The sequence below is a fragment of the Mastomys coucha genome, unplaced genomic scaffold (genome assembly GCF_008632895.1).
Source record: "Mastomys coucha isolate ucsf_1 unplaced genomic scaffold, UCSF_Mcou_1 pScaffold9, whole genome shotgun sequence".
NCBI classification, from domain to species: Eukaryota; Metazoa; Chordata; class Mammalia; order Rodentia; family Muridae; genus Mastomys; species Mastomys coucha.
Genome location: NW_022196915.1, coordinates 103930095 through 103945089, shown reverse-complemented (window position 1 = coordinate 103945089; position 14995 = coordinate 103930095). Strand labels below are relative to the sequence as shown.

The 14995-nt window shown below is 41.3% G+C and overlaps 1 protein-coding gene across 1 annotated transcript in view; it reads left to right on the top strand.

Annotated features, from left to right (window-relative positions):
- Positions 1–14995, top strand: part of Uggt2 (UDP-glucose glycoprotein glucosyltransferase 2) — a 153194-nt gene that overhangs the window by 60879 nt on the left and 77320 nt on the right. The gene's annotated exons all lie outside the window — the stretch shown is intronic.

Below are 14995 nucleotides of genomic sequence, written 5' to 3'. Positions count from 1 at the left end.
AAAACAGATAAAAAAAAAAGAAGTCATTAGCTAAAATTCCAAGAAAGTTCTTTCTGTAGGGCTGATTTAGATACAACTGGGTGGATTTTTCCTTCAGTGTGTATGTAGTATCCTTTTAACTCTTCTGAGTTGTTTTAATTTGAAGCCTATTTTGTTAGATATTAAGATGGTTACACTGGCTTGTTTCCTGGGCCCTATTGCTTAGAATATCTTTTTTTTTAAATCATTTTATTCGTTTACATTTTAAATGATATTCCCCCTTCCCTGTTACCCCTCCACAAGCTCCCTCATTCCATCTGCCCTCTGCCCCTCCCCCTCTGCCTCTCTAGGGTGCTCCTCCACCCACTCACCATCTCAGGCCCCACCACTCCAGCATCCCTCTATGCTGGGGCATCAAGCCTCCCTCCCCTCCCACTGATGTCAGATAAAGCAGGCAGTCCTCTGCTACATATGTATCTGGAGTCCTGGCTCCTTCCATGTATACTCTTTGGTTGGTGGTTTAGTCCCTGGGAGCTCTGGGTGGTCCAGTTTGTTGATATTGTTCTTCCTATGGGATTGCAATTCCCTTCAGCTCCTTCAGTCCTTCCCCTAACTTGTCCATGGGTGTCCCCTGCTCAGTCCAATGTTTGGCTGCACACATCTGCTTCTGTATTGGTCAGGTGCTGGTAGAACTTCTCAGGGAACAGACATACCAGGTTCCTGTCAGCAAGCACATCTTGGCATCAGCAATAGTGTGGAGGGTTGGTGTCTGCAGATGGGATGCATCACTAGGTAGGGTTTTCTCCAGATGGCCTTTCCTTCAGCCTCTCTTCCACTTTTTGTCTCTGTTTTTCCTTTGGACAGGAACATTTCTGGGTTAAAATTTTTGAGCTATGTGGGTGGCCCCATTGCTCAGTTGGGGCCCATGCCTCTTTACTGGAGGTCTCTACAGGTTGTATCTCCCCTTTGTTGGGTATTTCAGCTAAAGTCATCACCACTGTGTCCTGGGAGCCTCTCACTTCCCTGGAGTTCTTTGTTGACTTTGTTGATAATACTCTTTCTGCCTTTGGCCAGGGTTTCTCTTCCTTCCCCTATTTCTTTTATTCTTAGATTTTGCCCTTTTCAAAGTGTACTAGATTTCCTAGGTGTTTTGTGTTTTGGGGTTTCGTTTTTGTTTTGTGGGGGGAGTTGTTTTGTTTTAGTGGCTACCCCCAGTTCCCCATCCCCAACTGCTACATGTTTCTATTCAATTTTCTGACCCTCTGTATTTCTGATCCTGCCAATACCTGATCCTGCTCTCCCCGCCCACAATTTTTCTTCCCCTTCCCCCTCCTTTCCCCATCACAGGGCACTCCCTCCCTCTACCGCCTGTGATCATTTTGTTCTTCTGTGTAGGATTGAAACATCTACACTTTGGTCTTCTTTCTTCTCTAGCTCCATATGGTTTATGAGTTGTATCATGTGTATTCTGAGCTTTGGGGCTAATATTGACTTATCAGTGAGTACATACCACGTGTGTTCTTTAGTGTCACTAAATATCACTCAGGATGATATTTTCTAGTTCTATCCATTTGCCTTTGAATTTCATGAAGTCATTGTTTTTAATAGCAGAGTAGTCCATTGTATAAATGTACCAGTTTCTATATCCATTCTTCTGTTGAGGGATATCTGGGTTGTTTGCAGTTTCTGGCTATTATAAATAGGGCTGCTATGAACATAGTGGAGCATGTGTCCTTATTACATATTGGAGTATCTTTTGAGTATATGCTCAGGAGTGATATAGCTGGATCTTCAGGTAGAACTATTTCCAGTTTTCTGAGAAGCCACCAGATTGATTCTTGGATGGCTGAGAAGCACTTAAAGAAATGTTCAACATCTTTAGTCATCAGGAAAATGCAAATCAAAACAACCCTGAGATTCCACCTCATACCAGTCAGAATGGCTAAGATTCAGATGACAGCAGATGCTGTTGAGGATGTGGAGAAAAAGGAATGCTCCTGCATTGCAGGTGGGTCTGCAAGTTTGAATATCTTTTTCAATTAGTTTATCCTGAGCTTGAAGTTAAGGTGTGTTTCTTGGGTACAATACATTTTGTTAGTATGTGTCCTTTGATTAGGGAGGTGAGACTGTTGATGTTGAAAGTTGTTGGTGAGCAATGATGAGCAGAATCTCTATTATTTTATTGTGGCATGGGGATTTTATCCCCTCATTTGACTTGATGGTCTGAGGTTATTCACTTTTTTGTGTCGTCTTGGGTGTGGTTAACCTTTTCCTTTTAGCACTTTCTGTAGAGCTGAATTTGTAGATGGACACTACTTAAGTTTGTTTTCCTCGTGGAATATCTTTATTTCTCTACCTATTGTGATTGCAAATGTAGCAGGGTGTGGGAGTCTGGGCTGCCATCTGTGGTCTCTTAGCATCTGCAACACGTCTGTCCAGGCCCTCTGAGAAGTCAGGTGTTATTCTAGTAGATTTTAATATTAAAAGCTTTGCTTTGTAAGTTTAATGTTTTGATTATTGTGTGTTCTAGGGATTTCTTTTGTGGTCTAGCCTACTTTGGTGTTTCTTAGCTTTTTGGCCTTGGTGGGACCTCCTTTAGGTTAAGAGAATTTTCCTTGTTGACTGTGTTGATTGTATTCCTTGTGTCTTAGCCCTGGGTTTCTCCTCCTTCCCCTGTTCCTTTTATTCTTAGATTTTGGCCTTTTCACAGTGTACTAGATTTCCTAGGTGTTTTGTGCTTTGGTCTTATTAAGTGGGGGGAGAGTTGTTTTGTTTGGTGGTAATGGTGTTTTTTTCCTAGACTTTTTAAAAATGCTTCTCTGACTTGAGTGTCCATTTCTTGCCTTGTTTTCAGTGCCTGAGAGACTTGCTTCCATCTTGGTTTCCATCTGTGGATTAGGTCCTCCAGGGCTTCTGTCTGATTCCCTAAGTCTTTTCATCTCCAGATTTCCTTCAGTTTGAGTTTTCCTTGTTGATCCTTTTTTTACTTTAAGGCATTAAACTATTTTGTTCTTTTCCTCCCACTGTTGTGGTTTTCATAGATCTCTCAAAGGACCTCTGCCCTATTCATAGAGGGTATTTATGTTAAGGCCTTTGCTGTGTTTCAGCTATGTTACAGTGCTCAGGGCATGCTGGCATAGGGCTTTGGACCATAGTGAAGATACATTGTCCTGGCTGTTACTGTTTCTATCATGGCACCTAGGCATCTGAGACTGGGACAACTGTAGTGCTAGGTATTGATAATCTGGACTTGTCCTTGTGGGTTGGTTTTCTGTTTCTTAGATTCTGATGCCATTTCTAGATTTTAAGAGCGTGTATTGGCTGTGGGCTGCCTGGTATGGAATTCTTCTTAGACCCTACTATGGTGCCAACTGGGGATCCAGTGTAGCACTTTTTCTAGGTGTCTGGAGCAACAAACAAGAATTGTGATTGGCTAGAAGGGTGGCAGGCTGAGAAGGTGCTCAGGAGAAAAGAAAGCTAGATTTGCCAGGAGGAGCAAATTTCCTAGGGTTTGTTTGTTTGTTTGTTTGGGGGGGTTGTTTTGTTTTCTCAAGGAAAGAAAGTAAGTAAGTAAGTAGAAGAAGATGGACTTGGGTCATTGTGTGTAAATGACAGTATCCAACCATTAGAGTGACCTAGAGATGCAGTGAATTGGGTTATAAAAATAAATTCTGTATTTGAGAGGCTTAAAACAAAAGACAATTTTTTTGCATGTTCATATTGAATTTTTTGAGTTGTTGCCATTTTAATCATCCATAGCCTTACTGATAGCTAATTACAGTGTTACAAAGATTTCAGTCTGTAGCTAATTTACAGAAAAATAGGTAAAATATACCATTTACTATCTGCTGTTAACTGAGGCATGAAGAGTAGATACTGTTGTCCCTGGGAAGGTGCACCTCTGAACATCACCCTTCTGTGTCATTCTCTTGAGAAGAATGATGCTGGTGTGCCACAGTGCTCCATACCCAAGTATCACCAGGAAAGTGCTGACACACGCCTGTGAACACAGGTAAGACCACCATTTCTGCTCTGAGGGACCCGACCAGAGCCCTCATGACACAGGAAATGAGGAGCAGCCTGGGATAGGATTCTTCCAGTTTCCATCTATGCCTGGAATTGACCCTATGTCATAGTTCTCCATACTCAAATTCCACTGGGAGAGAGCTGGTCTCCAGGAGTACTGACACACAGGCTCGTGGGGGAGGCAAGCCACAGTCAGAATCAGCAAGACCACCTAACACCAGAGATAACCACATGGCGAGAAGCAAGAGCAAGAACATAAGCAGCAGAAACGAAGGCTTCTTAGCATCATCAGAACTCAGTTCTCCAACCACAGTGAGCCCTAGATACCCCCAACACACCAAAAAAGCAAGACTCTGATTTAAAGTCACATCTTATAATGATTAAGGAGGACATAAGTAATTCCCTTAAGCACAAGAGAGTACAGGTAAACAAGTTTACCTTTTCTTGCCTTTAAAGAGGAGACACAAAAAGCCCTTAAAGAGTTACAGGAAAACATAACTAAACTGGTGAAGGAATTGAACAAAACCATCCAGGATCTAAAAATGGAAATAAAAACAATAAAACAAATCACAAAAGGAAACAACCCTGGAGATAGAAAACCTAGGAAAGAGATCAGGAGTCATAGATGCAAACATTACGAACAAAATACAAGAAATAGAAGAGAAAATCTCAGGTGCAGAAGATACCATAGAAAACACTGACACAACAGTCAAAGAAAATGCAAAAAGCAAAAAGCTCCTAACCCAAAACATCTAGGAAATCCAGGATGCAATGAGAAGACCAAACCTAAGAATAATAGGTATAGAAGAGAGTGAAGATTCCCAGTGTAATGGGCCAGTAAATATCTTCAACAAAATTATAGAAGAAAACTTCCCTAACCTAAAGAAAGAGATGCCCATGATCATACAAGAAGCCTACAGAGCTCCAAATAGATTGGACCTGAAAAGAAATTCCTCCCATCACATAATAATAAAAACATCAAATGCACAAAACAAAGAATATTAAAAGTAGTAAGGGAAAAAGGTCAAGTAACATATGAAGGCAGACCTATCAGAATTACACCAGACTTCTCACCAGAGTCTTTGAAAGCTAGAAGATCCTGGGCAGATGTCATACGACCCTCCAAGAACACAAATGCCAGCCCAGGCTACTATACCCAGCAAAACTCTCAATTACCATAGATGGAGAAACCAAGATATTCCATGACAAAACCAAAGTTACATAATATCTTTCCAAAAATCCAGCCCTACAAAGGATAGATAATAAGTAGAAAACACCAACACAAGGAGGGAAACTACACCCTGGAAAAAGGAAGAAAGTAATCTTTCAACAAACCCAAAACAAGATAGCCACACAAACATAAAAATAACATCAAAAATAACAGGAAGCAACACTTTTCCTTAATATCTCTTAATATCAGTGGGCTCAATTCCCCAATAATAAGACATAGACTAACAGAATGGATATGTAGACGGGACCCAACATTTTGCTACATACAGGAAAAGCACCTCAGTGACAAAGACAGACACTACCTCAGAGTAAAAAGCTGGAAAACAATTTTCCAAGCAAATGGTCCCAAGAAACAAGATGGAGAAGCCATTCTAATAGTGAATAAAATCAACATTCAACCAAAAGTTTTCAAAAAGGATAAGGAAGGACATTTCATACTCATCAAAGGAAAAATCTACCAAGAACTCTCAATTCTGAAATCTATGCTCCAAATGCAAGGGCACCCACATTCATAAAAGAGACTTTACTAAAGCTCAAAGCACACATTGCACCTCCCACAATAATAGTAGGAGACTTCAACACCCCAGTCTCATCAATGAACAGGTCATGGAAACTCAAACTAAACAGAGACACACTGAAACTAACAGAAGTTATGGACCAAATGGATTTAACAGATATCTATAGAACATTCCATCCTAAAATAAGAACACACATAGTAAGTACTCACCGATAAGTGAATATCAGGCAAAGAGCATGGAATACCCACAATACAACTCATGGATCACATGAAGCTCAAGAGGAAGGAAAACCAAAGACTGGATGCTTTAGTCCTACTTAGAAGGGGGAACAAAATAAACAAGGGAAGTAGAGGATGAGAGGGACTTGGGAAGAAGAGAAGAGTGAAGGGAAAGAAGAAGGGAAGAATCAGGTATTGGAGGAGATGGAGGTGATATACAGAGGGTCAGAAAATTGAACAGAGGTGTGTAGCCATGGGGGATCGAGAATTGGGGGTAGCAAAGAGAAAGTCCCAGATGTCAGGAAAGCATGAGCCTCCCCGGACCCCATGGGGATGACATTAGCTGAAATACCCCACAGAGGAGAGGGAGAACCTGTCAAGACCATATCCAGAGGTTAGGCATGCCCCCCAGGTTAAGCGGTAGTTCCCCCCACCCATCTATAAAAATTTTAACCCAGAATTGCTCCTGCCTAAAGAAAATACAGGTACCAAAGAGTAGAACAGAAACTGAAGGCAAAGGCATCCAGAGAGTGCCCCAACTGGGGATCCATCCCATATGCAGACACCAAACCCAGACACTATTGAGGATGTCAAGAAGTGCTTGCTGACGGGAGTCTAATACAGCTGTCTCCTGAGAGGCTTTGCCAATTCCTGACCTATACAGATGTGGATGTACACAAACCAAACATTGGACTGAATGCAGGAACCCCAATGGGGAAGTTAGGACAAGGACTGTAGGAGCTGGAGGGGTTTGCAACCTCATAGAAACAACAGTATCAACCAACCAGATCCCTCCCCCCAAGCTCCCAGGGACTAAACCACCAACCAAAGAGTACAGAGGGGGTAGCCATGGCTCCAACTGGGTATGTAGCAGAGTACTGATATCTGGCATCACTGGGAGGGGAGCCATCTTGGTCTAGTGGAGGCTTGATGACCCAGGGTAGAGGAACACTAGGCCGCTGAGACTAGAGTGGTGGGGGGCAGGGGGAGCACCCTCATAATAGAGGCAGAGGAGGGAGGAGAGGATAAGGGGCTTTTGGAGGGGAAACTTGGAATGGGGATAACATTTGAAATGTAAATAAATAAAATAATGAATAAAAAAATAAATAAAAGAGAAGAGTGATGCTGACTCTCTAGGTCTAACAGTCTCAAGCCAGAGCTATAACATTTGGAAGGGGACTTGTCTCGGCCCCTGTATGTCGTTTGGTTGGTTGGTTGGTTACTTGGTTGGTTGGTTGGTTGGTTGGTTGGTTGGTTGGTTGGTTGGTTGATGGCTCAGACTCTGAGAGCTCCCAGGGGTCGAGGTTTGTTGACTTTTTGGTCTTCCTGTGGGGTTCCCATCTACTTCAGGGTCTTTGTTCCTTCCCCATTCTCTTCCATAAGTGACCCCGACCTCCATTTAATGTTTGGCTATGGCTATGTGCATCTGTTTCAGCCTGCTACTATGTAGAGCGTCTCAGAGGACAGCTATGCTAGGCTCCTGTCTGCAAGCACAGCATAATAATGGCAAGGATTGGTGCTTGTCCATGGGATGGGTTTTGAGTTGGGCCAGTTATTGGTTGGCCTTTCCGTTAGTCTCTGTTCCACCCTCATATCTTTTAGACTGGATAAATTTTGGATTGAAAGTTTTGTGAGTGGGTTGGTGTCCTTATCTCTCCCCTGGAAGTCCTGCCTGCTTGCAGGAGGTGGCCTCTTCTGGTTCCATGTCCCCATGGTTAGGCTAAAGTCACCCACATTGACTCCTGAAGGCCTCCCCTCTCACAGGTCTCTGGAATGTACTAGAGTTCTCCCCTCCCCCAAGCCCCTGGAAGCTGCAGATTTCCATTTATTCTCCTCTGGGCTTTCTCTTGTCTCTCCCTGCTCTTGCTTCTGCCTCCCCATTGCCCTCCCAGTTCCCTGTCCCATTATTTTCCCTCCCTCCTTCTGCCTCCTATGATTATTTTGTGTTCCCATCTAAGTGTGATTCCAGCATCCTTGTTTGGATCTTCTTTCTTGTTTAACTTCTTTGAGTCTGTGGGGTGTATCATGGGTATTCTATACTTTATGGCTAATATCCACTTATCAGTGATATACCATGCATATCTTTTGGGGTCTGGGTTAACTCATTCAGATTGATATTTTCTAGTTTCATCCATTTGCCTGCAAAATTTCATGGCTTCATTGTTTTTAATAGCTGAATGGTGTAAATGTACCACCACATTTTCTGTATCCATTCTTTGGTTAACGGACATCAGGGTTGTTTCCAGTTTCTGGCTATTACCAATAAAGCCACTATGAGCATCTTTTTAGTATATGCCCAGGAGTGGCATAGCTAGGTCTTCAGGTAGAACTCATTCGAATTTTCTAAGAAACTGAAAGATTGACCCAAGTGGTTGTACAGTTGCAGTCCCACCAGAAGTGGAGGAGTGTTCCCCCTCCTCCACCAGAAGTGGAGGGGTGTTCCCCCTCCTCCACCAGAAGTGGAGGGGTGTTCCCCCTTCTCCACATCCTCACCAGTATCTACTATCATTTGAGTTTTTTATCTTAGCCATTCTGATTGCTATGAGGTGGAATCTCAGAGTCCTTGAACATTTCTTTAAGTGTTTCTCAGCTTTAAAGATGCCTCTGTTAAGAATTCTCTGTTTAGCTCTCCACCCCATTTTTTTAATTGGGTTATTTGGTTTATTAGCGTCTCACTGCCTCAGTTCTTTATATATTTGGATACTAGCCCTCCATCATATGTAGGAGTAGTGAAGATCTTTCCCCAGTCTTCAGGCTGCCGTTTTGTCCTATTGACAGTGTCCTTTGCCTTACAGAAGAGTTTTAGTTTCATGAGATCAATTTATCAATTAGGGCCTGAGCCGTGGTGTTCTCTGTTCAGGAAATTGGCTCCTATACCAATGTGTTCAAGGCTATTTGTCACTTTCTCTTCTATAAGGTTTAGTGTGTCAGATTTTATATTGAAGTCCTTGATCTACTTGGACTTAGGTTTGGGCAGGGTGATAAATATAGGACTATTTGCATTCTTCTACATACACATAACCAGTTATTGAAGCACCATTTATTGAAGATGCTTTCTTTTTCCACTGTATGATTTTGGCTTCTTTGTCAAAGATCAAGTGTTCATAGGCATGTGGGTTCCTTTCTGGCTCTTCAGTTCTATTCCATTGATCTACTTGCCTGTCACTGTACCAATACCATGCAGTTTTTATCACTATTGCTCTGTAGTACAGCTTGAGGTCAGGGATGGTGATTCCTCCAGAGGTTCTATTATTTTTCAGGTTTGTTTTAGCTATCCTTTTTGTTGTTGTTCTTGTTGTTTTGTTTTTCCATGTAAAATTGAGAATTGTTCTTTGAAGGTCTGTACGCAGTTGTCTGGGGATTGCATTGAATCTGTACACTGCTGCTGGCAAGATGGCCGTTTTCACGGTTAATCCTGCTGATCCATGAACATGGGAGAGCTTTCCGGCTTCTGGTATCTTCTTCTGTTTCCTTCTTCATGGTCTCAACGTTCCGTCATACAGATCTTTTACTTGCTTGTTTAGAGATACACCAAGGTGTTTTATATTATTTATGGCTATTGTAAAGAGTGTTGTTTGCCTAATTTCTTTCTCTGCCTATTCATCTTTTATATAAAGGATAGCTACTGATTTGTTTGAGTTAATTTTATATCCAGCCTCTTTGCTGAGTATTTTTATCAGCTGTAGGACTTCTCTGGTAGAATTTTGGGGATCTATTATGTATCCTACCATATCATTCACAAATACTAATACCTTGACTTCTTCCTTTCCAATTTGTATCCCCCTTGATCTCCTTTTGTTGTGTAGAATTTCAAGAACTATATTGAATAAATAAGGAGAAAGTGGGCAGCCTTGTCTTGTCCCTGATTTTAGTGGCATTGCTTCAAGTTTCTCTCCATTTAATTTGATGTTAGCTGTTGGCTTGCTGTATATCAGCCTTTATTGTATTTAGGTATATGCCTTGAATCTCTGATCTCTCCAAGACTTTTAACATGAAGGGGTGTTAGATGAGATGATCATGTGATTTTTATCTTTCAGTTTGTTTATTTATTAGATTATATTGATGGATTTTCTTATATTGAACCATCCCTGCATCCCTGGAATGAAACCTACTTGATCATGATGAATGATATTTTTGATGTGCTTTTGAATTCAGTTTGCAAGAATTTTATTGAGAATTTTTGTGTCAATAAGTGAAATTGACCTGAAGTTCTCTTTCTTCATTGGGTCTTTGTGAGGTTTAGGTATCAGGGTAACTGTGGCCTCATAAAATGAGTTAGATCGTGTTCCTTTTGTTTATATGTTGTAGGATAGTTTAGGGGGTAGGTATTAGCTCTTCTTTGCATATCTAGTAGAATTCTACACTAAATTCATCTGGCCCTGGGCCTTTTTTGTATTTATTTTATTTTTTTATTAGAAGACTTGATGACTGCTTCTATTTCCTTGGGATTATGAGAATGTTTAGATAGTTTTTACCTGATCTTGACTTATCTTTGGTATATGGTATCTATCTAGAAATTCATATATTTCTTTCAGATCTTCCAATTTTATGGAGTAAAGGCTTTGAAAGTAAGACCTAATGATTTTTTTGGATTTTTCTAAGTTTCTGTTGTTATGTCTCTCTTTTCATTTCTTCCCTTTTTTTTTTTTTTTTTTACAGTTTTATTTATTTATTTTATATATATGAGTACACTGTTGCTGTCTTCAGACACACCAGAAGAGGGCATTGGATCCCATTACAAATGGTTGTGAGCTATTGTGTGGTTCCAGGACCTCTGGAAGAACAGTCAGTTCTCTTAACTGCTGAGTCATGTCACCAGCCCCTCCCTTTTCATTTCTGATTTTGTTAATTTGCATATTGTCTCTGTGACTTTTAGTTAATTTTGCTAAGCGTTTGTCTATCTTGTTGATTTTCTCAAAGATCCAGATCTTGGTTTTGTTGATTCTTTGTATTGTTCTCTTTGTTTCTCATTGATTGACTTCAGCTCTGAGTTTGATGATTTCCTATTCTCTACTCCTCTTAGGTGTTTTTTGCTCTAGAGCTTTCAGGTGTATTGTTAGATTGCTAGTATTGGATCTCTCAATCCTCTTATGTCTGTTGAGGTTTGGTTTGTGTCTGTTTATATAGTCAGTTTTGGAGAAGGTCCCATGAGGTGCTCAGATGAAGGTCTATTTTGTTTGGGGGTAAAATGTTCTGTAGATATCTGTTAAATCCATTTGGTTCATAACTTATGTTAGTTTTATTGTGTCTCTGTTTTGTTTCTGTCTCAATGACCTGTCCATTGGTGAGACTTAGGTGTTGATGTTTCCCACAATTATTGTGTGTGGTTCAATGTGTGTTGGTTTGTTTGTTTGTTTGTTCGTTTGTTTTTCGAGACAGGGTTTCTTTGTGTAGCCCTGGCTGTCCTGGAACTCACTCTGTAGACCAGGCTGGCCTTGAACTCAGAAGTCTGCCTGCCTCTGCCTCCAAAGTGCTGGGATTAAAGGTGTGTGCCACCACCGTCCAGCTTCAATGTGTGTTTTGAGCTTTAGTAAAGTTTCTTTGGCGAATGTACATGGCCTTACATTTGGGGCACAGATGTTCAGAACTGAGATTTCCTCTTAGTGGATTTTTCCTTTGATGAGTAGGAAGTGTCCTTACCCTGTCTCTTTTGATTACTTTTGGTTGAAAGTCCATTTTATTAGATGATAGGATAGTGACTCCAGCTTGTTTCTTGGGTCTGTTTGCTTGGAAAACCTTTTTCTAACCCTTTACTCTGAGATAGTGTCTGTCTTTGTTGTTGAGGTATGATTCTTGTATGCAGCAGAATGATGGATCCTGTTTATGTATCCAGTCTGTTAGCATGTGTCATTTCAGTGGTGAATTAAGTCTATGATATTGAGAGACATTAAAGACCAATGATTGTTAGTTCCTGTTATTTTGATGTTGAAGGTGTTACTGTGTTTGTATGATTCTCTTCTTTTGATTTTGCTGTGAGATGATTAATTTCTTATGTTTTCTTGGGTGCATCTTGTATTGGAGGTTTTTTTCTAGTATCTTCTGTAGGGCTGGATTAGTAGAAAGATACTGTTTGAATTTGATTGTCATGGAATATCTTGGTTTATCCCTCTATGGTGATTGAGAGTTTTTCTGAGTATAGTAGTCTGGGCTGACATGTGTGGTCTCTTAGGGTCTGTAGGGTCCAGGATCTTCTGGCTTTTAGGGTCTCTATTGAGAAGTCTGGTATAATTCTAATAGGTCTGCCTTTATATGTTACTTGCCTTTTCCCCTTGCAGCTTTTAATATTCTTTCTTTGTTCTGAATATTTAGTGCTTTGATTATTATGTAACAGAAGGATTTTATTCTCTCATCCAGTCTATTTGGTGTTCTATAGGCTTCTTGTGCATTTATGGCCATCTCTTTTTATAGGTTAGGGAAGTTTTCTTCTATGATTGTGTTGAAGATACTTTCTAGCTCTTTGAACAAGGAATCTTCCCCCTTTTCTATTCCTTTCATTCTTAGGTTTGGTCTTTTCATAGTGTCCCATATTTCCTGGATGTTTGACTTAGGCATTTTCTTTGGTCATTTCTTCTATGGAATCGCCTATGCCTGAGATTCTTTCTTGTATTCTGTTGGTGATGCTAGTGTCTGTAGTCCCTGTTCCCTTTCCTAGTTTTTCCATCTCCAGGGCTACCTCTATTTATCGTTTCTTTATTGCTTCTATTTCCATTTTTAGATCTTGGGCCATTTTATTCATTTCCTTTGCCTGTTTGGTTGTATTTTCCTGTATTTCTGTTTCAGGGCTCCTACCTATTCGCCTGTATTTTCCTGTAGTTCTTTAAGGGAGTTATAATTTATATCCTCTTTAAATACTTCTATCATCCTCATCAGATGGGATTTAAGGTCACTGTCTTTCACTTTGTGTGTGTTAGGATATCCAAGGCTTGCTGTAGTTGGAGAGCTGGGTTCTGATGGTGCATATTGTATTGCCTTCTGTTGATTAAGTTCTTGCCCTTGCCTTTTGACATCTAATTGTCTCTGGCATTGGAGCAGGATTCCAGGGAGGCAGGTGGAGTTGTGTGTCTCAGGTTTCAGCAGGTTTCCTTGTGTTTCCAGTAAGAGCTGGCCTCTTGGGATGCAGGCAGAGCTGTGGGGCAGTCAGTGTGCTTGCATGTGGCTTTGAACCTCTGCTGGTGTAGGCATAGGCCAGAGTCCGCCCACCCACATGGGGTAGAGCCATGGTTGCTAGGCTTGGGATGCAGGCAGAACTGTGGGGCAGTCAGTGTGCCTTGCATGTGGCTCTGAACCTCTGCTGGTGTAGGCATAGGCCAGAGTCCGCCCACCCACGTGGGGTAGAGCCATGGTTGCTAGGCTTGGGATGCAGGCAGAGCTGTGGGGCAGTCAGTGTGCCTTGCATGTGGCTCTGAACCTCTGCTGGTGTAGGCATAGACCAGAGTCCGCCCACCCACGTGGGGTAGAGCCATGGTTGCTAGGCTGGCTGGCTGAGGTTCCCTAGGTGGGGGTGTCTCACTTGTCCACTTGTCTGAGTTAGGTTAGAGCCAGACTCGAGATGTATAATTTTTAAAAGTTCTGTAGATTGAATCCAAATTTCACCTAGATATCTCTGCATTACTTTCTAATCGATTTCAAAATTTTATGATCAAAGGTGTTGTTCCTATAAGAAATCTAACATGTAATAAGTATAGTGTTTCCCTCCTAGTGATGGCAGGCCATGACCTCAAGTGTGTCAAGCAAAGGCAAAAGAGTCAAAGATCGGGCTGGCTTATATCTCAGAATGTCTCTGGGCACTGTACGAGATTATCCTAAAGCATCCAGTTGGATTAAATCTGTCCCAACTTAGAGGAATGTTAACTGGAAAATCTTATGTGTATATTTATCGTGAAGCAGAAACATACAATTTTGAGTATTTACCACTTGAAATACGTTTCCACTCAGGAGTTGTGGTGGTGGCAGCAAGGCCGAATCAATTTGCCTAACTTCCTCCTTTAGAGAGAATATTATGGCCTGGCTGCTAACATTGGCTTCTGCTGGGTGCTAGGGATTAGGCACTCTGGAGAGTCCAGGGTGTGTGCAAGGAGGGTCTTGAAGCTGTTAGTAAAATCAGTGTCATCCTTTTATTACATTATTTTTCTCATTTCTAAAGCTATTTTACTATAAATATTGCTACTACAGTAATCACTGTAGTTTCAAATATACTTAATTTTCATTACCTCAGCTTTTTTTGATAATTATTTTGAATTAGTCACCTGGTCTAAAGGACCAGTTTTTCTGTGGGCTACTGGTAGCCCAAGAAGTATCATTTTGTGTGCTATGTACTGTTGCTGGATAGAATTATAATCATTTAATTATGACATCAGAATTGAAAATGGAGATTAGAGAGAGCTCTGTCCATCATGTTCGTAAAGCAAGCACAGGGTCTTAGTTGTATCCCCAGAAACACTATTGTGCCTCATCTTGTAATCCCAGCTCTGGGGAGGTGGGACAGGTCCTTAGGCTGGCTGGCTAACCAGCCTCATCTAACTGGTGAGTTCTATGCAGAGAGAGAGTAGTGTCTCAAGAAGAGATGGACTGCACCTGAGAAACACATGAGGTTGTCCACCGGCTGTTATACACATGTATGTATGTGTACCCACATACAAATGCCTACCTACATACACACATTAAAAATTGCTTTCTCCTCTGGGTTCCAGGTTTTCATTTCCTATAAGTAGAGTTAATTACTATTGGTAGTAAACCTCAGTAGAGAGGAAATGCTGATAAACAGAAATTACTGTCACTGTTTTCTGTATTCACTAGAGATCTTTACATGGTAAACAATAAATATCATGGGGTCTACCCCCCCTGTCAGGAAAAACATATATGGAAGGCAGTTTACAACACTGGGGCCATGAAAGACATAGGACAGTTTCCTCTCACAACTGTCCCTAGATCGTCATTGTCATCATCATCGTCATCATCCTCTCCCTCCTCCTCCTGCTGCTCCTCCTCCTCCTGCTGCTCCTCCTCCTCCTGCTGCTCCTCCTC